Raw genomic sequence first — 26,359 nt, 5'->3', positions numbered from 1 at the left:
AAATGTCTATTCAAATCTTTTGCTCACTTTTTAACTGAGCTTTTTTTGTTGTTATAGGAGTTCTTGATATATTCTGGATATTAATCCCTTATCGGATACATGACTTGCAAATATTTTCTATTTTGTAGGTTGCTTTTTCATTCTATTGATAGCGTCCTTTGATGCACAGAAGTTTTAAATTTTGATAAAGTCCAATTTATCTTTTGCATAGGCCTGTGCTTTTGGTGTCATATCCAAGAAATCATTGCCAAGTCCAATGTCATGAAGCTTTCCCCCTATGTTTTCTTCTAAGAGTTTTATTGTTTTAGTTCTAACATTTAGGTCTTTGATCCATTTTAAGTTAATTTTTGTATATGGTGTGAGTTAAGTGTCCAACTTTTCTTCTGGATATCCAGTTTTGCCAAGACCATTTGTTGAAAAGACTGCCCTTTTCGCGTTTAATCGTCTTGGCACATTTGTTGAAAATCATTTGAACATATATATGCAAGGGGCCTGGGGCACCTAATTTATTCCAATTGGTCTATATGTCTGTCTTTATGGCAGTACCATACTGTTTGATTACTACAGCTTTATATTAAGTTTTGAAATCAGGAATTGTGAGAGCTTCAACACTGTTCTTCTTCTTCAAGATTGTTTTGGCTATCTGGTGTCCCTTGAGATTCCATATGAATTTTAGGATGTATTTTTCTCTTTCTGCAAAGAACGTCATTGAGATTTTGATACAGATGGCACTGAATCTGTAGACCACTTTGGGTAGTATTTCATCTTAATACTCCCAATATATGAACATGGGATGTCTTTCCATTTACTTGTGTCTTCTTTATTTCTTTTAGCAACGTTATATAGTTGGCAGTATACAAGTCTTTCACCATTGTGGTTAGTATTATTCCTAGGCATTTTATTCTTTTTGATGCTATTGTAAATGGAACTGTTTTCTTAATTTCCTTTTTGGGTTATTCACTGTTAATGCACAGAAATGCAACTGATTTTTGAATGCTGATTTTGCTTATTAGTTACAACAGGGTTTTGTGTGTGTGTGTGTGTGTGTGTGTGTGTGTGTGTGTGCGCGCGTGTATGGGGTGTGTGTGTGTAATCAAGGTTTTTCTACATGTAAGATCATGTCATCTGTGAACAGAAATAATTTTACTTTATAAATCTTTTATACCTAAAATCGGTTCATAGCTGTCTGGCAATCTTGGCCCATTCATTCATTCTTCTAGAAAAACATCAGACAGGTGTCTCTTCTCTCTCTTCAGACTTCCAATATCTCCCTTTCATCCTCACTTTCACTCAAAAAACAGAAGCTATGAGAAGAGAATTTCTGCCAGTTTCCACCACACCTATCTACATACATGTATCCGTCCCCATATAACTCCTTCTTTGAATTATGGATGAACAATCACTGTTCATAAGACCAATCCCTTCCCTTTTATACTAGATTTTATCCTCTCTTGCTTCCTTAAGGATATTCCTTTAACACTCTCCCCTACATCTTTAATTTTTCTCTCTATTGGATCATTCCTATCAGCAAAATGTTATAATTTCTCTCATCTTAATTTCATCCCTTACAGATTATTACTTTCTGTGATAATATTGCAATTTTTTTAAAAATTTTATTTGTTTATTTACTTATTTATTTATGGCTGTGTTGGGTCTTCGTTTCTGTGCGAGGACTTTCTCTAGTTGCGGCAAGCGGGGGCCACTCTTCATCGCGGTGCGCGGGCCTCTCACTGTCGTGGCCTCTCTTGTTGCGGAGCACAGGCTCCAGACGCGCAGGCTCAGTAATTGTGGCTCACGGGCTTAGTTGCTCCGCGGCATGTGGGACCTTCCCAGACCAGGGCTCGAACCCGTGTCTCCTGCATTGGCAGGCAGACTCTCAACCACTGCACCACCAGGGAAGCCCGATAATATTGCAATTTTATCACTGATGTTTTAATAAACACTCAGAGGAAAATTTTTTCCTATCTATTTTTATTTCTATTTTTAACTCTGAGACAAATATCATGGCTTTCTATGTGAAAGCCTGATAAATTTAAAATATTAGAAAACATTTATTTCCACATGCCTGAAAAATATGGAAATTCTTTATTTAAATGTATTAGTAAAGTGAAAGATTCCAGTGGAGCAATCCAGAAATAGGGAAGGTACATCTCTCTTTACCTGTGTTCAACAGCAACAATTATCTCTCGAGCTGGTAAGCTTTGATTTTTCCTTTCCATTTATAATAATCTTCTACTCTGGGGTGCCAAAATAGGTTTTATATTATGCCTTCAGGAAGGGGTTATTTTAAATTCAAAATTTCTTTAATCTATAGACAGTTTCCATTGTCACATGATAGGGATATTCAGATGCTAATACATGTCATGAAAATATTTATGCTACTTTGTTGTTTACACATATCCTTTATGTGTCACTAAATTACTTTAGATTTTTCAAATACTTAATTTTACTTTTAATCTGGTATTAACACAATTTATAATAGTAATTACTTTCTTCAAGTATGCTTCAAATTATGCACATAAACCTCTAAGGAGCTGGCTATATATAGCCCCTGGCCACAGAGTGACTATCCTTGCTCAGGACAGTGGAATACTACACAAGTGGTATGATATAGATATTATACCTGGAGAAAATAAAATTCACAGATGACAGATTAAAACTTGCTTTTCTTTTACTTCTGTTTTTTGGATACAAATGCTTAAAAACAAGGATTTTATTAACTAGATAAGGTACATTTAAAATTCAGTGTTGAGAACAGGCTTGAAATAATATTCAGATATAATCCAGAAAGCCTATTTTATAATCCAAAAAAACCTAGTTTTTCAGTTTAAGTGAATATAAATTTGTACTGTTGCTACATTCCCTTCATTTTTTTCTGATGAAGAAATTAATGATTACTTAAAAACTGTGTGAAGTGGATTTCAATCTAAATAATTTACTCCAGAAAAGTCTGGAGATATATATATGTATTTACACAACAATATATATATATATATGGTACAATATATAGAGTTACATATATGTTATCATTTTATTATTAGATATGTTATCATTTTATTATTAGATTTCCTAACAATAGTTGCCTTATATACAAAGTTAAACTACTTACAAGCTAAACATTTATATTGAGTTTTTAATTTTTGATGACTTTACTCCCTAGATATGAATAAATTATAAATATACCATAATGTCAGCCAAGAAATGCAATATAAAAAGTTTTATGAGAACATAAATAAATATGCTGTTTATCTTAACTTTTTTTCTTCTTAGACACATTCTTCTTTTGCATTCAAATTATGGATACTTACCCATTGCTATTCTCTCTTTACAATTTTTATGCTGTGTCAATCATTCCTTGTATTCAGTTGGTCAATAAAACCAACTGACCCTTTCTTTGAGATCGCAATTCATCAATTTCTTTGCCATTCTTAATTCATACCTTAAAATCAGGTCTAAGTACCTGATAACTACAATTGCATTTCAGCTTGACTTCCCATCTTTAATCAACTAATAAACTTCCTGAAACTCATATATTCAAGAATATATCTGTGGTTTCCCAAGTGGAGTGTGTACTTCTCTGCCTAGTATCAAGGTCTATATAATCAGGACCTAACCAGTATTTTCTATTTCTCTCCAGTGAAAACACTCTACAATTCAAGTTAAAAGATATCTTTTAAAAGCCATGACAACCAAATGCCTTATGTGGACCTTTCTGAAATAATCAGAAATTTTAACAGGAACTAGATATTATTATAGTAAGGGATTATTATTAATTTTGTTAGTGTGTTCAAAGTATGGTGGCTATATATTTAGGGGAAAAGGGTCCCTATAAGTTAGCGAAGCACATGAACTATTTGTGAGTGGATAAAAGACTGATCAAGCCTGATGCTACTGTGGCCACCAGGTGAGTAGCAAGTGGAACAAACACAATTACTCATCATTTGAGTGTGACTATCCTCTCCCACTGAGTGATTTTTCAAGGCTCCTGCAAGAACTGAGATGCTTATAATAAATTGTTTTTCAGTTCTTTCCTCCCCTAAGCTGTATATTCCTACCTCATCTTTGAATCTTCACTGAACCTACTGCTGGAGGCTAAAATACTCACTAACCCCTCTTCCACTTATCCCTACTTTTAAGGACAATTTAAGTCTATCTTCTCTGGCGAATTCTTACTTCAACCTTTCTGAAGGTTTCTGATATTGAACTGTCCATTCACAGTAAGTTTTGAATACAGACTATTATTCCCGGGATTTAGTACTGTGCTGAGCTGATAACTGGTTTCATTATTTCATACCTATCCTCCTTTCAAACTGGACTATGTGGCAATGCTTCCTTGTATGGACCATGCCATTTCTCCACTCCTACATCTCAGTCCACTGGAAATCTCATAGTGCCTACATCCTTTAATCTCTCCTTCCAAGTTTGCTGGCTAAAACAAGAGCCACCTTCAACAAGTAGATATGGAAAGAGCCCTGATGACTAGATGCAAAACCAAAAAAAAAAAAGCTATTAAAAAAAATCAGAAAATAAGAAGTTCTAGACATGTCTCCTAAGCTCTTAAATCATCCTGAGTGCAGTGGAATTCACTGGTCAATTTCTGCATTTTTAACTTCATCAATGAAATGAATAGTAGAAATAATTTATTGAGGCAGCAATTACATAGAGCAGTGAATTTGAAGGCAGAAGACCCAAGATGGAATCCTGGCTCTGTCCCTTAGGAATCAAGATCTTGGATAAATTACTTCAGTACACAGAGCCTCAGTTTCCTCTTTGTAAAATGGGCCTATTAATGCCTACTTCATGAAACTGTGGTTAAGACTGCACAATCTTAAACTTTTATGAGCACATCTAGTAGTGAACAAGTATTCAAAAAATAACCTGCTGAATCTAAATTTATAGTACGATTTGAAACACACCTCAGACAAACTTAGGGTTTCAGTGGACTGTGATTCAACATGAACCAACTGTATTGATGACAAAGAGAAAGTGGAATCAGGATGCATTAATAGAAGTATCTTATTCATAAGAGACATACTGTATTTTGTACCTCAAACCACATTGAGTATACTGGGTTCAGTTCTATATACAATATTTTAAAAGGAATACTGACAAAATGTAGCAGATCCAAAGTGAGATACCCAGGATACTAATGGTCTAGAATTCATATTGTGAGAACCAGTGGAAGGACTTGGGTATGTTTAGCTTAGAGAAAAGATACAAAAACTATTTTTAGAAGATAAATCTAGGGCCAAAAATTAAGTTGTATGCTAAACTGAAACCTGCTCTCTTACAAGAATTTTATTTTCTATGAGTTATTAATGACATAAATACAATTTATAACACTAAGGAAAAAGTCTATTTATTATGGTTCTAATTCTAATATTCTGAGGGCTAAAATAAAATGAATACAGATCACTTTAAAAATTGACTTTTAGAAAAATTCAATGTATTTTACTAAGCTGTCTTGTTAAGGATTTGGAGGACAAACTGCCAATTTTAAGTTCTGACTATAGGGCACCAAATTCCAGAGGCATAAGAAACAGCTTGTAGAGCCAAATTAAGGAAAACAAAACTGAAAAAAATTTTAATAAACTTACTGGATATAACAGGAAGAGTGAAACTGACAGTCTAGACAAAAAGTCAGGTGTGACTACTGACAAGTGGATATATGTTTATGTCAATCTGCATTCAATTTATTCCTGTTTTTACAGGGAGATAATTTTGAAGACTCACATTTCAGACAAATAGGCAAAGGGCAAGACTGCAGATAATAGTCTGGGATGTTACCTACTGTACTTATGCTTAGAGCTTGAAATCCCTATCATACTAGAGTTCATTATATTTGTATATTCATTTCCTATTTAAATCAAGGCCTGTGCTATTAAATATTGCCTTGTTTTCATTTCCTAAGAAAATATGCAAAGTAAGTTCACAAATAGTAAGTTTTCTATTATTCTTCTTTGAATCACCCATCTTGAACTGAGAAGTTTGTTCAGGGTGGGAAAACAGTGAATTCATTCCCTTTCTATAGTTTTGGCATTGAAATTCAAATTTTATAGCTATAATTCTGGTGAGATCAGAAACACAGCACTGCCTTAAACATTAAAGCTCAAATTTAACTCGTTCTCTTAAACATACATGTGTCAAATATATAAAATTTTGAGGACAGGAACACCTGGCATTTGATTAAGCATTGTCTACTTCTCAAAAATAGCTGTTATTTGAACAATGACTGAAAAATGGCTGTTGCATATTGTCAACTTGCTCTATGTTCACAAACTGTAAAACAATATACAGCTTTAAGGGCTTAGATATGATGTTTACTAAATTAATATCAATTGATGATGTTATTAAGTTTGCAAATCCTTCTTTACCACCAAATGCTGACAGTACCTAGCATCCTTATAAAATTTTCTGCTTTGGATTATAACACCCTTTACTAATCCAAGTGCCAAAAAAGCAATTTGTTTTTTTCTCTTTTGGCACACGTCTTTCTCTCAGAAACATTCACATTATAAAATTATTCAAGATAATTAAAATTTCCCCATGGATGGCATAGGTAGACAGTAATTTACACCAGTAAATTTCCATCACAAATAAATTAAAAATAGGAGAAATTTCAGCTACATCTAGGGACTCATAAAAAAAGCATTACATTTTCATTGAAAACACAACAGATTTTATATCATTTGCCATATTGATTGCTTACTGCCCTACTGATTACAACATTCTGGTTTTATGTCCAGTACTTTCAGTCAATCCTACACTTACACTATTTATAATTCAAGAACTGACAATATTTTCTATAATGGTATAATTACATGCCATTGCTATTCTATGGCTAACTTGATAACATTTCTAAAAACGATAACCAGTCCTATGTGAGAAATAGTTGTCATTTCTTTTCACTAGCTTATCTCTTGGATAGCAGGCAAATTTAATAAGTCTCCTGAATTACAAGGTAATTTATCTCCATCACTTTTGTTTACAGGACTACTAACATTGACAGCATTGAATAGTGAATTTTCTGCTTTATCTTTTGTTTCCTATTTACAAAGTCAATCTCTTAAAATTTTTGTTGTTCTAGATTAGAGACAGAAGCAATGATATTAACTGCTGACAATGAACCTAAAGATGTTATTTTATTTAGCACCAAATGATACATTAATTTATTTTAAATTCACATAACAGAAATATATAAAAATCAAAAAACATAGCTCAAAAAAGAAAAAGTAGGAAGGAATGTGACTTTCTGAATGTTTTATGTTAAGCAACAAAAGTTTAAGAGCTTAAAATTGAAAAACAAACTTGAAAAATATTTCATCTCTACTCAATTTGTAAAAATGAATCAAAAACACTATCATTATTTAATTTTTACAGTATCAAACATATGGAACACTAATACTCCACAATTTCTGGAACATCCATATTCCACAAGTGAATCGTTCAAAAAAATCCCTATCTTAAAAAAACAATGGGGACTTCCCTGGTGGTCCAGTGGTAAAAGAATCCACCTTCCAATGCAGGGGGTGCAGGTTCGATCCCTGGTTGGGGAACTAAGATCCCACATGCCGTGGGGCAACTAAGCCCGTGTGCCACAACTACTGAGCTTGCGGGCCTCAACTAGAGAGCCTGCGTGCCGCAAAACTACAGAGCCCACATACTCAGGAGCCTGAGTGCCACAACTAAAGAGAAAACCCGCATACCACAACTAGAGAGAAGCCCACGCGCCATAACGAAGAGCCCATGCATCACAACGAAAGATCCCGCATGCCTCAACGAAGATCCCGTGTGCCGCAACTAAGACCCGACACAGCCAAATAAACAAACAAATAAATAAATAAATATTAAAAAAAGAAAGAAAGAAACAATAGTGTAAAATAAACATAAAAGAGAGAAAGACGGAATACACACACAATCATGAAGAATCAATGACCACTGTCACGATGTGCCTATTCTTCTGGGTATTGTTTAATTGGAAACAACGCTATTCTAGTATCTAAGATTAAAAGTAACTCCAGGCATATTACATAGAAGAGACAAGAGTAAGCATTTCAACTATGAAATACCGCAAATGACCTATTTTAAAAGATACTGGAGAGTATCCAAGCAAGGCTGCTTGCTTAGAAATTTATAAAGGAGATGAAATGAGCTTAAGAATGTGATGTTATCTGTACTTATAAATCTGTTGGAAATTAATGATACCTATTTCTTTTTGAAAAGTGGACTGCCCTCCAGTCTACAGTAAGACTGCAATACCAATTGAAAAGATTTCTTTTTCTAAGATTTAAGTTGAAGAAAAGCTGAGCTGGCTTCCAAGGGACCAATTAAGAAAGCCAAGCCTGGATTATATAGGATTCTTTGGGGATTTGCAAATGTTTTCCATTCTAGTTTTCCAGTGACAAAAATATAAAGGGAAAAAATTATAAAAAGAAGTGATCTGTGGCATTTGGTTACTATTCTTCAAATGGGCTCATTACTACAAATTTTCAATATTTAATTGATTCATACCCTAAAAACTACTTAATTGAGCTCAATGGCTGGTCTATGATCATAAAGTCACTCCTTGACACATACACATTATTTAATAATAATACACATTATTACTGGGTCACTAAATGCAATGGTATGAGGTAATGTAAGAGAAGCACCTGAAGCACTAGTTTTCATTTAAACAGGGCCATCCCTCAATATCAAGAACAGAAAGAGTAGCAGTTGAGTTTCTTTTATTCAGAGATGTAAAATTAGCTGAAGGAATACATGGAAATGAATCTTTTTGGTAACTGATTTTAGGGTCTCAAATTTAGGGAAATAAGTATCTTGTGCATTTACCATAACCTTGTTTTTGACAGTTTTTCTAGGGGTATGATATTAATTTCAGCTAACCTATTAGAATTATTCCCTTAGCATTTACAAGTTTCTCAAAAGTAAAATGAATCAGGGTAAAAATGTTTCTTATTCTAAGAGGTGTGCATGTGTATATATAAAAGGAAGGAAAAGGGATTGCCTTCCTGTTTTTCCCACCTCTTGAAGTTTAACAGCTAAATTTTAAGCACGTCACAAAGAAGTCAGAAGTGTAATCTAGTAAAATGTAAAAACAGATAAATGAAAAAAACTGTTTCTCCAGTGGAGGGGACACTTCCACTTTATAAAACCATAAAATAACTGTCAATAAACCTGAATAATGATGATAATAAAAAAGACCACTACTTATTTGTAAATTCCTTTGAAGGAAAAGGGTTTAAAATTATGATTCTCAGATTTAGAGATGATAGGGCCTGGCTGTAAAATCCTTTCCAAAACAGAAAACTTACCCAAGGCAATGACATTATTTTTGCTCTAAAATGGACTAAATTAACATCGAACTTCAATGTGTTTGGGGGTCAGGGGAGGTTAGAAAGTTGTCATTCTAGGATGGCAGAAAAAAAATTCAGAAATATAGCAAAATATGACACCAAACAGTAACTTTTTACAGCAATGGCAGGGGGACTGTGAGTTAGTACTTACAAGGTAAGAATTGCAGGGCTAAGTAGGGGGCTTGTTTTATTATGGTCTTCATTTTGTTGTTATTCACCTAGGAAAAAATAAGAGGGAAGACTTAAAAAATCTGATCACATTATATAAGTTAGACAATTTTCAACTGACAATCATTGTTTTTTGATCCATATATAGCACTGAACAATCACAGATTAGAAATACCTAGCAGCAGCATTTATATATTTCAGTACAGAGTACTATCATTAATTTTTTAAATTCACTTTTCTATTACTATCACCCTCTTGAAGTTTAAAAGTCAAATATGTAAGTGTAACTAAAACTCACACTTCAATATCTAACTTGGAGCACACTGAGGCTTCTGGAAGACATCATATAATTGCAGATATTTTAAGATAAATTCAGTATCATACCTCAACATTGACCAATCTCTTTCTCTTTCTCTCACACACATACACATGAAATCTACAAATCTGTATACTGCCCAATTCCAAGAATTCTACTGTAATACAGTATAAATACAAAGCTTAAGTTGGAGCTTAAAATGCATGAAGAAATTTCTGAAAACAGTATGCTATGATCTATGGCCAAAAGAAAAGAAAACACAGTCATGAAATTGCCTGAATTAAAGAGTAAATGAAAGAGTAGTGATAAAAAAAGAGAAACTATTTCCATGGTTGTCCTTTACTTATAAGAGTAGGAAGGATTAAAAGCCAGTATGCAAAGGAAGGAAACAGTATGGCTCTCATCTTCAAAAATAAAAGAATTTATTTAAAATTTAAAAATATCCTAGCAACTTAAGTTTGTTAGAATGTTTGATTTCTGTGGGCCATGATTATAAATTGTAGTTCGTACACCAACTAACACTTAAGCACTTACTACAAGACATAGAATAGAATAAATCCAATCCATGCCCTTAATGGAGTATTCCAAGTGTATATCTTATTGTAGAATATCTTCACCAAAAAGGACAGTACATTTTTAAAACTTATTTGAAAAATAAATATTTCAAATCCACAGAAAAATCAAGAGAATAGTAAAATGAATCCCCACATCCTACCCCTGGCCCTCCAATGCAGCTGTATTGAATTCTAATATTCTGTCATACTTACTTTGCTTTTATTTATTTACTTTTTTTTTTTTAAAGAAAAAAAAACTACACATATAGTTGAGTTCCTTTTGTACCATACCTTGGATCCCATTCCCCTCTCTCCTAAGACATAATCACAATCCTGAATGTGGTATTTAATTCCTATGCATCTTTTTACACTATTATTACAAATTCAAGTATTTAAAACAATATGTATCATTGCTTTCAAGCTTCATATAATGTTATCATACTGTATCTAATCTTCTGCAACTTTTTTTTGTTTGCTGAAGACATTCATCTGTGATGATACACATAGCTCTCATTTTAATAGCTGTATAATAAACATTTTTTATCACACAACTATGTCACAAATTTGCCATTCTCCTGTTACTTAACATTTACATTGCTTTCAATTTTTTCCTATTAAAAGTAAAAATAAATAAGACTTTACTACAAATGTGTTAGTTTATCTAAAACATCTAGGAATGGAATTGTTGAGTTAAAGCCTATGTATATCTTCAACTTTACTAGGATGTTGCCAAATGCTTTCACAAGCAGCATATGAAAAGTTCTCCTTTCTGTATTTTCTCCAATACATATTTAGAGGTACATTTAAGATGAACAGCTACTATCTAACTGAAAATTTAAAAAATTCTTAAGTGATCAATTCCCTCTGTTTTCATCAAGTACAGGTTAAATAGAGGTATACTAAATGTTCCAAACAAATACTTAAAATTTGGTCCAAGGTACTTGAACAAAAATAAGCTCTCATAATATAGGTAGGTTTTCTTCATATGACTGAAGAAATAGCAAGACTTAATCTAGAGCCACTGTGTTAGAAATGATAAGATTCATAATTAGTTACTAAGCTTAGAGGAAAAAAAAAAGCAGAAAATGTAAATGGTTTATTAGTGTGAAGAATCCTTCCCCAATTCATTTTGGGCAGTGTTCTCACATGTGGTGCTTCTAAAAAAAAAAAAAAAAACTCACTTAGTGCTTATAAAAAACACAAATTCCTAAGTCCAGCTCCAGAGATTCTGATTCAGCACATCTGGAAAAATGCTTTAGTCTAGGTTATTCTGGTACAGGTGGTCCACAGATACTTTACACAGTAATTAGTAGTAAAAACAAGGTATTTTCAATATAAAGCATTATGTAACTCACTTTTTTGGTTAAGGGTAGGTAACAGTAATTAATATGTTATCTGTTAAATTACATCAACATATTAATGAAAACACACTGTAGTATCAAGGAAAAAAAACCCACACCAACCAACCAACCAACAAAACACCCCATGGTTACCTTTTTAAAAGAATGCTATTGTAAATGTTGGACTTTCAGATGGGGCATTAGGCTTACACACTAAAAACACCATTTGTAGTTTTCCACCAAGAATGCTACAAATGAAATCAGAATTGTAACAGAAATCCAATATTCACTTCCCTTTAACTACAACCTATTGGAATTTGGATACAAAAGAGGAGAAAAATATACAGATAGTATTTAGGTTATGCACATCTGTGCAAATTCAAATCATTAAAAATCAAAAACACTCTTTTATACTATTTGAAATTACAGAGTCCTATTTCCAAAAGATTTAGAATAATCTGAACTTTCCATATACAAAGTTCAGATATAAGACATTATTTTAATAGTAAGAAAAAGTAAAGACTTATGCACTTTCACCTGCAGCCCGCTTTGTCTTTATACACAACACCAAGTAGTACAGGGCGTTGTTCTTTTTAGTTACAGTGAAATCAACAAAAATTTGGCCTTGTTTAGACTGGGCTATAAAATAAAGATAATATGGGGCTTAGCATATGGTCCCAAAGTGAAAGAAACACTCCTATGTGGCCATAGTCAACTTTTCTTTCCTCAAGTGTACTACCTAACTTGTGTTATCAGCAACTATTAATAATTTATTCTAGCCTACCAAAGCATGGAACATACCATAAATACTTTCAGAATCAAGAAAGTTTTCCATTCAAACAGATGGAATTAACTGAATAAAAATTAAATGAACTAAAACCAGAGTAAATAGTAAAAAACAGTAAAAGTCTAAGAACTATAAGCATCTACTGTTCTCTTGAAGCTGCTTTGGGAATAAAACACCTTTTTGTCAAAGAATGTATTCATTATACTATATATGGATTACACTGACAGTTTGGCCTCTCTCACTTGGTCTGTAAAAGCTGGTGGGTGCAGGCTCTGTTGGCCACCATTATTGCATATTGATGCTATTCTGTACAATAGCTGACAAGCAGCAGCAATCTCTCAGACCCTGCTCCCAACTGTAAAGAGCAAGAACAAGGGCTGTGGTGATATTTGTTTATTCACTGTTGCTGCCACTGAAGCAGCAAGCTGAGAAAAGCATATGCAACTAACACACAGAGGAAAAAACTGGCTCAGCTCAACCTACCTAGTAAGTCTGCTTTTCTCATTACATGATAAAATTAGTTAAGAAGGAATTTTTTCTTTAAAAAGTGGGATGGAGAGAGAAGAAAAGACAAAATTGATGTTTTGATTAGAAATGGAACCTGTAATGTATCTAAGGAAAAAAATTAATGACACATGTAATGACACTTCAGCTCCTAGTTTAGATTTAACTGCTCAGTTATCAAAATTCTCAGAAGAGTTTTAACCAGGTTCAGGGTGAATTCATAAAGACTATCTTCCCTAGCCATTCTTCTGGAAAATAAGAAAGCATCTAAACTTTAATCAAGAAATGAAATTATATTATGCTTAATAAAGAGCTCCAGTCTCCCAGGTTCCACATATCTAATCACCAATATATGTTTGACATCAGACACTATTAGCAAATAAGTAAGATTTTAGCCCATAAAGTTTTTACAAAAGTTCCAGCTATTAAAAAAAATTTCCACATGTAATTAACCTACTATGAATGTGTAATACAAAGTTAAAAACTTAGTAAGTACATATCAATTGATGACTAACAGAAATAGAAATATTTGTTCTGTCAAATTATCTTTAAACTTAAATGACTCTATTTACGGACTTATAACTTTAAATTTAAAAGAAATTCTTACTTTTTAACACTTTAAGTATTTTTGATTCTGAAAAATATTTAAAAAGTCAGAAAAATTAGGAAATCTGTAAATTATTTTTTAAATGCAAGAATAGGCTGATAAACTTAAAGAGCTAGTCAAGAAGGCTAGGTTTGAGATAAATAAAAGTATAAAATATAGTAATATTTACAATTCAGATAATATTTTGTTAAAAAACCCCAATCTTTAATTTTTATCAAAATTGAAAAAGTCACTTTTCTGCTTAGCAGCAGCTCATAACAAACAATGTTAATAATAAAAATTAAAAAAAAAAATCTGAGGATCACAGTATAACAAAATTACTAAATATATTTGTTTATTATGAAAGCTATCCAATAAGAAATAGTAACAGCAAATATCAAAGAAAGATTTTTAAAAATTAAGACATTTACAAACAATAATAAATTAATAAACGATTAACCAGTCAATTAATCAGTCTCAGCAACTACATTTGAATCAGGCTGCATGTTTCTCTTCCAAGTGCCTCTAACCATGAAAATAGGAAAGTAAAACTAAGCCAAATCACATATGTTAATGAAATATCAAAAGTGTGGTTTGTGGTGCTGAGAACTGAAATTCTACTTCAAAATGATATTAAATAAAAAAACAGTCCTGACATTAATTAAATATTGCCTTTTGAAAATGCTTATCAGACAATACAATTCTGATGCATTACGTCTTATCTGAAAAAAACTGAAACAGATTAAGGATCTATTTGCTAGTCAGAAAAAGAAAACATAAAATACACACATGTACAACACTGCCTCAAATAAACATTTAAAATTTTTTCATTAAGAAATTGTATCTACTCTTTAATGAATCCTCAGCAACACCATAAAACCTCAAAGAAAATTTTTATAGCTGACAAACTGCTTAAAATATAAGTTGTCCTTATATACTAGCACTATACATCAACGACAAATATGAATAATTTCAAGTCCCTTCATACGTAGATATGTTAAATTACCTCTATTCTAGTTTATCCAAATATTCTTCTCCCCCTAAGGATAACTATTTCAATAAAACTAGAACACTGACAGTATAACTGTATTTTGGGAACAATTAAGAATTTTCCTGAAAATAAACATTATTTAACCCTGAAAATGCACTTATCCAAAAATATAAATATTGCACAAATAAGATAGAAATCTATCACTGTAAAAAATGTAACACAATAAATCCTTTCCCCCAAATTCTGTTATAATGAACTACATGTTAAGGTTTAGTTAGATAATCAGGTTTGTAAATTAAAAACAGCCAAAATCCTTACAAAATGTCCTTTAAGGGATAGCCAATCACATGTAGCAGTAAAAGCCCTTATTAACCTGTCTCCTAAAATAACACATACTACTAATTAGGTTAAAGTTTCTTACTCTGTAAGAACTGACCAAATAGAAGAAAACTGTTAATATCTACACCAACTCTTTTAGATGTTAAATTACTTACTAAGCTAAAAATTTGGAAGTTTGTAAGCTATCGATGGGACAATTTCATGATGCTAAATACTTGTGTCTAAACAATAAGTTTTGACAACTTCAGAGATCACAAATCATAAACTCTCTAAATCAGGAACAACTCTAATTTATATCTTTTCCACAATATAAATTCAAAAGCTGTCTCTCTTTCCCCATTTAACTCATTAAGACTGTGTATAAAGATATCTGAATTGAAAGTGATAAACTGAACCTGGATTTCCAACCCCCCCCCAGATACCCAGAAATTGGATTTTTCACTTTTCATCTTAATGTTCTCTAACCTAGAAAACACTGGTTAAGTTAAAGGGCAAAAACTGTATTCATTTTCATCCTATCCAAACTAAGCTGCTTTTTTATAACATTCTCAAATCAAAGTTGTGAAGACTTTCTATACCTTGTATTTATCTCAGACAAGCACCTTACAGTATAATGACACCAATATCTGAACTCCACCCTTATATCAAACTGATTTCTATTAAATTTTAATGTTTTACTTAACCTTAACTGTCAACGGATTCACATTCCTGGATCACCTAATATCTAATAAAACAGAAATATCTGATTTTTAAAGTATTTTGATATGTATCTCAATGTTCAAACACATTCTTAAACATGCATCTGAGAATTTACTTAAAAATTTTTTTAACATTCTTTAAAGATAAAAGCAGTTCTATGGCCATGGTGATAAATACACCTCACTCTTAAAGACTAAGATTACACTCTTCTTATGAAAACAAACCTTTGTGATTTCCTATATCTTAAGTATATAAAGTAAATATTTTTAGGTGAAAAAAAATTTAAAGAAAAAATTATATTATGTTATCTTTTAGTAAACCTCACTTTACTTAGCAAATAGTGTTTTAAAAAACATATTATGGTTAGTGTTTCATGTAATTTATACTTTACTAATCAAAACTTAACCAATACTTAGTAATACTGTTCAATGAATTTTCACTATACCAGATTACAATTTAGAAAACAGCCAAAATTTTTATCAGCTAAGTATCTGAAAACTTCAACTAAAACTATAAAATAAATTTTATTTCAAAGCAAATAAACATGCTGGAAAAGTGGTTCTGTGATAAAGTATTTTGGAGGTAAAGACCAAAGTCACTGGAAGTTCTGGAATTCTACAGTTTATTTTTAAAGAGTTTGCAACTTTTGATATGAACAATTTAAATATTTCACTCAGAGTACCTATGAGTAAGATGCTAGTTTCTGCTTAAGAAAGTGGGTTTTTCAGTTTCAACCAAATTGCCACTTTTGGTTAGGACAGTCCTTGGAATACTTTAAATTCTCTTAAAATATTCTCATTAATCTTATCTGATTTTGTAGGGTCTATCTACCACTATACCTGTCAAAGAGCGAAACACCAAATTCCATTTGATTTAAACCTTCCATTTTATAATATGAAAAAATCCACTATTTAAGTCTTTTACATATAACACTGTAATAACAACCTTATGAAAAAAAAAGAAAGATCATTATATATACACTTATTTTTAGAATAAATAAATTCATTTGGAGTTGGACCTAATACAAGATGATAAGAACATCAATTATATGAAAAAAAAATCTGAAGTTTTAATAAATCAAGAGAACTCAACTGTGGCCACTTCGCTGGATGATTTCTGTCTATTAGTAAATATTGATTTTAGCTCACCAAAGTGTTCTGGCTTTACCAATTGTCTAGCTCAATTATACTGCAAAGATATAAAATTGTATGCTTTTAAAATTCTTTAGTATACCTTAACCTCCTATCATGTTCCAATGCATTATGTGAATGTTCAATCAAAGAAGTTAGGTTGTTCTCCAGAATTGGCTCTCTCCTAAAGGTCAAAACCTGCAATAAAAATGTCATGTATTATAGCATGAAGACACTCAACAGATTTCCGCCTCCTGCAGTTTCACAGTGGATCCCTGAACACAGAAGTAAGATCTTCAAAACGACCCCAATCTTGCCTATATTCAAAGAAACCCTAACTTGAAAATAATGTTTTAAAAATAGAAATATCTTGATTAGAAACACCTGTGATATGCTTTATCATCCGAAGCCTCTTCAAACAAATCAGATTAATATGTTTCTGCTTTCATTTCTCTTTAGAGCATTCATTTTGAAAGCAGTGTAGATGAGTGTGTGTGTTTATGTAGGTAGTTGTCAGAGGACTGGTAAAGGGGACTCCATAAGGAAAACAGAAATACAGTTTGTGCCTCTAAAACTCACAAAATCCACAGTTTAAGAAGTTACTCAAAGGGATAGAGACAAATTTTTAAATACCTTTCTCCCCAAATTATCGTATGTTTTAATGGTGACAGAAATTACCATCATTTTCAACTTCAGTCTTTTGCCAAGCCTGAGTGAATAATAATACTGATATTTCCAAACGTTTTAAGACATTACAGTCTAACAGAAAAAAACTTAGAAATTACTTTTAAAACAAATTAAAATATTTATAAGTAATAAATGGATGAGTATCGGGCCACTGGTTTTTTTAATGTGTCCAAGTAGAGGTGGTGTAACTAAATGTATGTAAGGGTGTTTTCATTTGTTTCACCTGAATCTTAATAATTTAGTGGCAATCAACTATATAAAAATATTAAATTGTTAAATTACCACAGGTTTATAATGTACTATATGTGAACCACAATGCTCTGAGTTTTCCATTTTTATTTAAAATAAAATAACCCTTTATTCCTCTGCAGCCAAATATCTGATTGTTTAATAACAAAAAACACACACATATAACTCACAAACACTAATCCTGAAACCATGACATTTAAAAAAATTAGAATAATTGTACATAGTCTTCCTCAAAAGATATAGACAGTTTTCTATATGTGAGCATACAGTAAAGGAAGATATCTTAATTAAAAAAAAATCACAGGATAATAGAAGAAACCAATATGTACTCCATGCCAAGTGTTGTTTTTAAATAGTAGGGAAACAAAAAATACTAGATAATAAAGAACAAAAGAGGTTCAGATAGAAGACAAATATTAAATCAAATGTGTATGATAAAAAAGATGTTAAGAAAACCTTGAAATATTAAAATTCAAATCTCAAATCTATTACAAAATACAGCTTTTTACACTCAGAACCCACGACAAGTCTTTCCAGTGCAAAGATTCTTTAGTGAAATATGACAGGATTAAACAAAAGTGTATTTAACTTCTCATTATTTGATAAACAATATTAAGAATATAATTCATATATATATTTAATACTTTTATATATTTCCAATACTTTAAACTTGCCTTTCTAAAAGAAAGATCCTTTAAAGTATCTTTAAGACAGGCAAAGGAAAAAAAAAAGGCAAGAGAAAATCATTTCCCTACCAGAAAGCAATATTTCTAGGAAGGCTCTACAGTCATTTGTTCATGCAAATAATCAGAAAAATATATAAACACATATTAGTAATGTGACATTCTACAACTGATGTTACTCCTATAATATTAAGACAATCGAGACTTTAAAGTTCTACTACTGTCACTTGTAAAAATTAAATGCAAAAGCAGCTTAATCTCATTTTCGACACTTATTTCAAAGAAAGTGGTAGTTTATTACTGATTTCCTTAAGCGATTTGGAGCTACCAAATTTCAGCAAGTCATAGTTTGAATTCTAATTACATGCCAAAATTAGTGGCCTGGCACACAATGTTTCTAAGTTTTCTGAATTAAAACAAAACAAAATGTATAGTAATACTCTGACAATTCTTTCTAAGATGTGTTTTCTAGTTATAATCAGACCAGTAATCTGTTTCTTCTAAAAAAGGGTTAAAAAGAAATCAGTGAAGATTATTAAGCTTCATTAAACAAAAGGAAAAAAAGACAAGAGCCAATTTTAGCCCAGTAATATTTTAAAATAAGAGAGACAAATTTTTATAGAATAAAATTTCAAAATCGTGTGTAAATTTATACTCTGATGTTTTTAATTGGAGAAAGCTTATGTATCCTGTAGAAGAAATCTCTAATACAGTCGCTGGGCATTTTTTTTTTTTTGTAAACCAAATCAACCGACTAATATTTCTGGATTGAAGTTATTTAGTGACATTCTGAACAGTTACTACATACTAATAAGTAAGCAGAGATAAAAATATATGTCTCCACAGAACAAAAAATAAACAAAAATGTAGCACACAAAGCATGATGAAACAAGGGATCCAGAATATGAAAGGTATTTTGAAATTTTCATCCTTAGCTCTAGATAAACATTAAAAGTGATTATTAATCTGATTAGGAAAAAAGCAGTGTTACATACAAACACCTGAGGCTACATTTTGTAAATGTACAACTAAGACAACAGCATTAAAACAAAGTCTAAAACCGCACTTTTATAAAATAGTATGAAGGGCAAACAAATGAAAATCAATGCTACCAGGAAGACTGATACCTTACCTTCTCTAGTTCCCTCTCCCCCACAATATGTAAACATAGCTTTAAAAATAGCTGAGCTACAGTAGCAACACCTTTCTCCACCATTGTTTTCCTGTGGTAATACAAGACTTTTCTAGCCCTTACAATAGAAAACAAATTAGAGTTATCCATTTCTACAGAGAAATATGGATAATATACATAATATAATAATATACATCTGCTGGAACTCATACCTACACGCCCACAAGTCTAAAATCAAAATCTTCCTCTTATCTAGCACCACATAAAAGGGAAAATATTTTGAATGCTTGTGGATTTTATTTAGGTGCTAGTGTGTTCTCAAGCTTTAGTGTAGTATTTTAAATAAAGGAACCCCTTCACTTCTTTTCAAAATGGCTTATTAAACAAAACAGTCCTTCACCTATCACCTCCCAAAACAAACGAAAAACCCCCATAAACCAAAACACTAAAAAAGTATGGTTAAATTTAACCAGCCTGGCGGAATTTAAAGCCTTTCCCCATCCTACCCTCAAAACTCTCCAAGTCACATAATAATTTGAATGAAAATTAAAACACAAAAACCAAAACAATGAAAAAGCAAAACCCACTGGTTCTGGTATCTTAGGTAAAATTACATTTAAAATAGAAATAGGGTCTCCTACAGTTTCATTAAAGCAAATTTTATAGAGAGGATAATTAGCATCTCTTATGAAATTTTCATGAGATGACTCAAAATAAACAGCTTTGAAAAAAAGCAATGAACATAGGTTGTGTCATTCCAATTCTTGTTTTGAAGGCAATACAAAATAGTATGACTTATAAACTCAGCTATTCCCCTTATTAATATAAATTATATTTATAGCTCTACAGAGATTTATAAAAGTCGTAGGATCTTTTCATTTGAATATTTTCTCACAATGCACATCTGACCTAATGTGAGAATACAAACTCTAAGTTTCAAAATTTCAATTACTATTCATAAAAGGATATAAATTTCTATTAAAAAATCTTTAAAAAACCATCTACGGCTATCTTGTTTATCAGTGAGTTTACCGATTTTCTTTGAAAACCACACCCGCCTTTTATCAAGATGCAACTAAACGGAATGACAAGCTTGGTAATAAAAAGAAATATATTGACGGCTGTCTCAAGCAACATTAAACAACTGAAAACTAACCAAATAAAACACAACACATCCACACTGTTCTATGCAATATATTTCTTCATAATGAATTTATAAATGAAATCATACACTCGCACCTGTGCTACTTACCTGTTGTATTGTCTAAATTAAGCAACATAAATTTATTGCAAATAAGGTTTTAAGTCCATTGCAATGGCTGAATTAGCAAAACCTATATATTTTAAATTATATGTGAAAAGTTTAAGAAATGTATCCAATTTTTGTGGAAAATGTGGAATGTGCTCATTCTTAACATTAAGAAAATTGAAGTTTCTTTTCATGGAAATAAAAGAAACAATTCTCCCGTAATCTGCATCTAACAAATACATGTAGGTTAAGATGAAAAAATTCTGCCAGAGGAATAAAAAAAATCCTAAATCCTAAACTCAGTTTTTAACCAATAGAGAACAGGGGCAAATATATAAAACTCTTGTAATTTCAGCCAGCAGAATTACAATTTTGCGAAAATCGTCTTCTCTAGGTTTTTCTTTTAATATACATTTCAAAATCACTCGAAAATCCTTTATGCAAGAAAAAATACTAAACACCAGCTTTTTTTTTTTAAACTCCCCGTCTTAATGTTTCATAACGTGGTTTTCTAAATGTATAATTTTTTGGAAAGTCGAGAATTATAATCTAGTGTTCAACATTCAACCCCCCCAGTCCCGCTTCCTTCCAGCCAATCAGGGGGTAACAAGTTCGGTGTTTTGGGAGCTCCGTTAGACACAATTTGAAAAACATCACTTTGCGCTCTCCTACTCTCTTCGGGGAAAGATTCTAAGTGAGGGCGGGTCCCCCAATCTTTACAGAAATAAGAAATCAATCAATCGTTACATCAATTCCAGAGGGAAAAACTTTAGGCAGGCGGTCCTAAAAAGTGTGTGACTGAAAGCCTTATCCCTCTTTTCGAACAACTGAATAGCTGCTGCAAAAATCATCTCCTGCATATTCGCAACTCAGAGTCGCGCGCCCCATACGCAATACATCACACCAGCAAAGGGTTAATCTAGGGTGCCTTCAGCGCAGAAAAGGATTCATGATCCGGTACATCTTTAATGAGGAATTTTACAAAAGCCATTATCTACCTATAAAGTATTACTTAAAGTTAAAGCCGTCACTGGCTCAAATCATTCAAGAGTTGTCGAGTAAAAACTGGTAGAAACTACGAGAAAAAAAATCACTAAAGGGAAAGACAAATAGCCCTTTTCCTTCCGCCTCAAAGTCAAGAGAGCTCCCAAGAAAAGGTGGGGATTGCAAAATTACCGTTAAGTTCTTCGGGTAAAAACTTTTCGGGAGGAAAACATCAATACAGTTTCAAAGATTGCCTTTTTCCTTGAGACACGTTTCAAAGACTAGAGAAGGAAAAAGTCTTCTCAGAAAAGTGCGACTCTGAGAAGGAAATCGCAAGGTCGAAGCCCCATCTTTCATCTCACCCAAGAACACACCCCCGGCCGCCCCCCCCAAGAAAGGACGACACCGTGAGAGCAAATGACAAAAATCCCGAGCAAAAAGCGAAAGTCCAGCATCTTTCCTAGGAGCCCGCTAAAACCTCAAAAGCCTGCCCCCGCCCCATCTTGTCCAAATTGGAAAAGCCAGACGCGGTCAGTGCTACCCCTGCCGAGACCCAGGCGCGCAGAGCCGGAGAGCGGCGTGGAGAAACTCACATTGCTAGGGCATCTCATGCTTTGGCATCAAAGACGACAATATACACGACTGGGTCCCGCGGAGGGTACTGTCCGCACGTCGGCCGGGAGGCACCCGCTACTCCGGGTCCTCAATTTTCCGCCGACCTTAAGTTTCTTGTCACGGGAAGACAGCCGCAGCGGGCCGGGAAAACTGCCATAAAAGACTGCTCGGTTCGGCAATGGGGGAGGGGGCGCTCGTCCCCCTCCTCCTGTCAAGGAGACTCTGCCTGCCGAGCCCCGCCGCGCCCCGTCCCCGGCCCCGGGCGGGGGGTCCTGCTGACAGATCCGCTGGGCGGCGGCCGCTCAGCCGCAGCGCGTCCGCGTCCCGCTCAAACTGCAACTCCCCTCCCCCCACACCCCCGACTCTCCGCGCTCCCGCCACATTCTGCCCGCCGCCGCCTACTCAGACACCCAATTACCCCCAATCCCTACCTCCTCGCATTTTTTGCGATTAAAAAGGCGGACCCAGTTCCCACTCCCTGCACCCCCCACCGCCTGCCGGTCCCACCACTGCCACCTCCCGAGTCCCGCTCTGCTACTTCTTCAGGCTCTTACCGGCTGCGCCAACCCTGGCGAAGCTCCGCCAAGTGCCCTTTGCTCGAAGTAATTTTTGGCGATTTTTTTAGTAATTTTTCGGCTGAGTCCTAGTGGCGTTATGCTCTCCGACAGGTTATCCCGTCTCTCCCGCTAGATTGATGAGATCAGGCATCACTCGAAAATGGCGCCGAAAGCGCTGAGGCTCCTCATTCAAATTCGTTAGAGCCAACCCCGCCGCCCCGGGGCATGCCGGGAACGCGGGCTGCCTCCACAGCTGTCAATACCGCCTCCTAACCTCCTTACTCTAGCTTTCCCGACACTCCTGCTCATGCGCAAACTCCTACCCCAACCCCCACGCCTTGAACATGCGCAGAATCATCGCGTGTTCGCCGTTCTGCCTTCGCTTCCTCAGTCGCAGCCCTTCTACCTCTTTTTTTGCGCGTGCGTGCAGCTCCTATGCTCAGCCTAAGAGGTGGAGGGGCCGTGCGGAGTGTGGGCCCGAGGGTCCATAGATGACGTATCAGTCTATAGGCATTTATTCTACTGTTCGAGGAAAACAAATAAGGGTGCAGCTTAGGCGAAAAGAAAAACATCTTATTGCCAATGTCTAAACTCCAACGGAATGTGTCTGAGACCGTGTGTATGGATACACGTGTACTTGAAACAGACCCGCCTGTGTGTACAGCTCTTGCTGTAAGTCAACGCTTTACCGGAGCTATCGCACTTAAGCCTCAGAACAACTTTATGAGGTAGGTACTATTATCATTCTCCGTTTGCAGACCAGGAAACCAAGGCTCAGAGACTTTGTAAGTAATTTCCCTAAGGTAGCACAGGTAGCAAGCACGTGGACGAGTCCGCATCTGTCAGATTCTGGAGCCCGGGCCGTTCTCTACCATGCTGTGCGACCCAACCTGTGTGTGTCTCTGTGTGTGTGTGTGTGTGTGTGTGTGCGCGCGCGTGTGCTGGAGCCCGGTTCTAGGTTCCCTTTTGTGAAGGCACTTTCACTGAACCTAGTTTCTCTCACTGCGTTCTTGTTCTTAAACATACTGTCGATTTTGGAGAGGTAAATGGGTTATTGGGCAGTCTTTGGGATCGCTTAGGGTGATTTTTTAAAAAACGGTTGGTAAGGGAACTTAATCTTGCAAAGATGGGTTTCTGTTGTGTCACGCACTGGTAAAGTAATAATAGCTAGATACCATATATTGACTGTACTCTGGGCTGCCATGGTGCTAAATACACGCTTTACGGAATGATCATGTTTACTGCCCACATCAGCCCTATGAAGTAGGCATTATCTTTATTTTACACAAGAGGACACCTGAGACTCAGATTAAGAAACTTGCCCCAAAGTCTTATAACTAGTAAGTAGAAGCACAAGACCTAGGCAAATCTGTCCAACGTCAAAAACTGGGCACTATGGTAAGACAGTAGATGATGATACAGTTGTCAATACTGGAACACCTTCTTTAAAAATCTCTTTTAATCATTCATTTGCTTGAGAGAATTACCCTACCTGCCACAGGCTAGTTAAGATGGGAAAAAAAAAAAAAACAACTGCCATTGATTTTAAATGATTACATTTTAAGATTATTTTAAAACTGGTTGCTTTTTTCCTGATCCCAAGTTACAATGAATTTTCTAAAGAATCCAACAGTTTAAAATCTGGGGCATTGCTACACTTTTTTCTAGTTTTTGTTGTAAAACAATTTGTGATGAATGATAACTGAGCGTACAGACATAAATCATTGTGAGGGTTAAATTAGACAACGCAGGTGAAAATGCCTGAAGGGCTAAGAAGTAAGGAAATGGGAGAAGGCTAGCGTGGTTTGCATTATTGTGGTACAATTGGAAGAGGAATGGATTTTAATAATTTGACATCATCAAGAAGTAACATGGCTGAGTAGTATGGGGCTTACATCTCTATGGTACGTTTGTGCACTGGGTAAGTGAGTAGACTCTGGAACCAAACTGCTTGGGTTAGAGCTCAGCTCTGCTATTTACTAGCTTTGTGACCCTGCATGAGTTACTTTTTCTAAGTTTGATCTTTTGTAAAAGGATTAATGCTGGTACCTCAACCGGTTGTTGTAAGGATGTAAATGAGCTAATATATTAAAGGTATTTGAACAGTGCTTGGTATATTAGTGAATGTTAGCTATTGTTTTAAGTCAGTTATTAACACTGATCTTTTAAAATGGTTTCTTTAGAGGTATTTTAAAAAACTGCAGTTAGGGCCATTAGGAATTAGCATTTGTGTTCAAGAGCCCCTTAAAATGATAAATCAACCTGATGAATTATTTTTGCCAAATAGAGTAATGATTTTCTGTCAGATGAATAAAGATGTTAAGAGTAACCTAAGAAAATGGAAGTGTCTTACTGCTTTTTCTAATTATTAAAGTTAAAGGGAAAAGGGAAAAAAACCACTCTAAAATATAAAGTAAAAACCATCCAAATTTCTATCATCTAGAGATAAGTACATATCCTTTGTAATTTAAAAATATACCTGTGGAGAGAATCAGCTAGGTGAAGTCGGGATAAGTGGTATATTTGGGGAATTTATTTGCAAGATTGTACTAGAACATCATGAATTGGTAAAATTTTAAATCCAGTCCCCTTTTAAGATTTATTCTGTCAAGAGAATTCCAAAGTGATGATGATATTAATAAATAATAACATTTATTGAGTACCTACAATGTGTCAGCTAAGCATGCATATCCATTTTCTCTTTGAATCCTCATAATAACTCATGAGGTGGGTGCAATTATTATCTCCATTTTCCACATACTAAAGTTTATATAGAGGTCACTTTTAGAAGATTTAAGTCCTGTTTTAAGATACTATTTAATAAACCAACAATCCTTCATTAAAGCTTCTTGATTAACTAATGTGGGAGAAAACAAAATCAGGTAACTTGGTTCCTAAGCCTGAACCCAACTGGAAAAAAAATGGTGTTTTGAAAATGAAGAATTTTATGTTTGACCACAAGGGGGTGCAAATTCCCGAGTTGAATTTTAAAGGAAAAAAAAAAAAGTACTTTTACTTCAGATCATCAGATTCACAGGTAAAAAACTAGTAAGAATACCTTTCTTGAAGTTTAATACTCCACACAGTGATATACTTTATGAGAAGAAAGAACTCAATTATTTAGGGACTCAGCTGGGGTAGAAGTTGTCAAGTTTCTTTCATTTTCAATACAGTGAAGAGTTAATCACCCTACCCCCACCCCTTTCCACCCACCCAGTTTGTTTTTCTGCATACTGTTCTTGACTTGTCATAAGAGTAAAACTGAAGTCATAATTTAAAATTTGAGGTTTTACTTGGAAACTGCAGTGCAATCACCAGCAAATGAATGGTAAATATGGGTAGTGTGGAGAGCAGAGGTCTTGTAATTTCAATGCTTTCTTTCCCTCCTGCTGTTTCTGATGAGTAAGCTACGACTGATGGAATGTTGGCTTCA

General features: G+C 34.0%; 2 long non-coding RNA genes across 7 annotated transcripts in view; one reads left to right on the top strand and one right to left on the bottom strand.

Annotated features, from left to right (window-relative positions):
* The window catches only part of LOC118884273, a 68,568-nt gene that overhangs the window by 7,080 nt on the left and 35,129 nt on the right, over positions 1 to 26,359 (bottom strand). For 2 of the 4 annotated variants that reach the window (XR_005017252.1, XR_005017249.1), the window contains exons 1-3: positions 22,924 to 23,087; positions 16,874 to 16,968; positions 9,508 to 9,574 (exon numbers count right to left, since the gene is read on the bottom strand). This is a non-coding gene — a long non-coding RNA (uncharacterized LOC118884273). Of the gene's footprint in view, positions 1 to 9,507; positions 9,575 to 16,873; positions 16,969 to 22,923; positions 23,088 to 26,359 lie in introns of those variants that run through there. The other 2 variants (XR_005017250.1, XR_005017251.1) reach the window with 2 other exon arrangements.
* Positions 23,319 to 26,359, top strand: part of LOC118884275 — a 33,200-nt gene continuing 30,159 nt past the window's right edge. For all 3 annotated transcript variants that reach the window (XR_005017254.1, XR_005017253.1, XR_005017255.1), the window contains exon 1: positions 23,319 to 23,654. This is a non-coding gene — a long non-coding RNA (uncharacterized LOC118884275). The remainder of the gene's footprint in view (positions 23,655 to 26,359) is intronic.

Source organism: Balaenoptera musculus, chromosome 18, assembly GCF_009873245.2.
Source record: "Balaenoptera musculus isolate JJ_BM4_2016_0621 chromosome 18, mBalMus1.pri.v3, whole genome shotgun sequence".
In the NCBI taxonomy this organism is placed as follows: Eukaryota; Metazoa; Chordata; class Mammalia; order Artiodactyla; family Balaenopteridae; genus Balaenoptera; species Balaenoptera musculus.
This window is presented reverse-complemented; position numbering and strand designations above follow the sequence as displayed.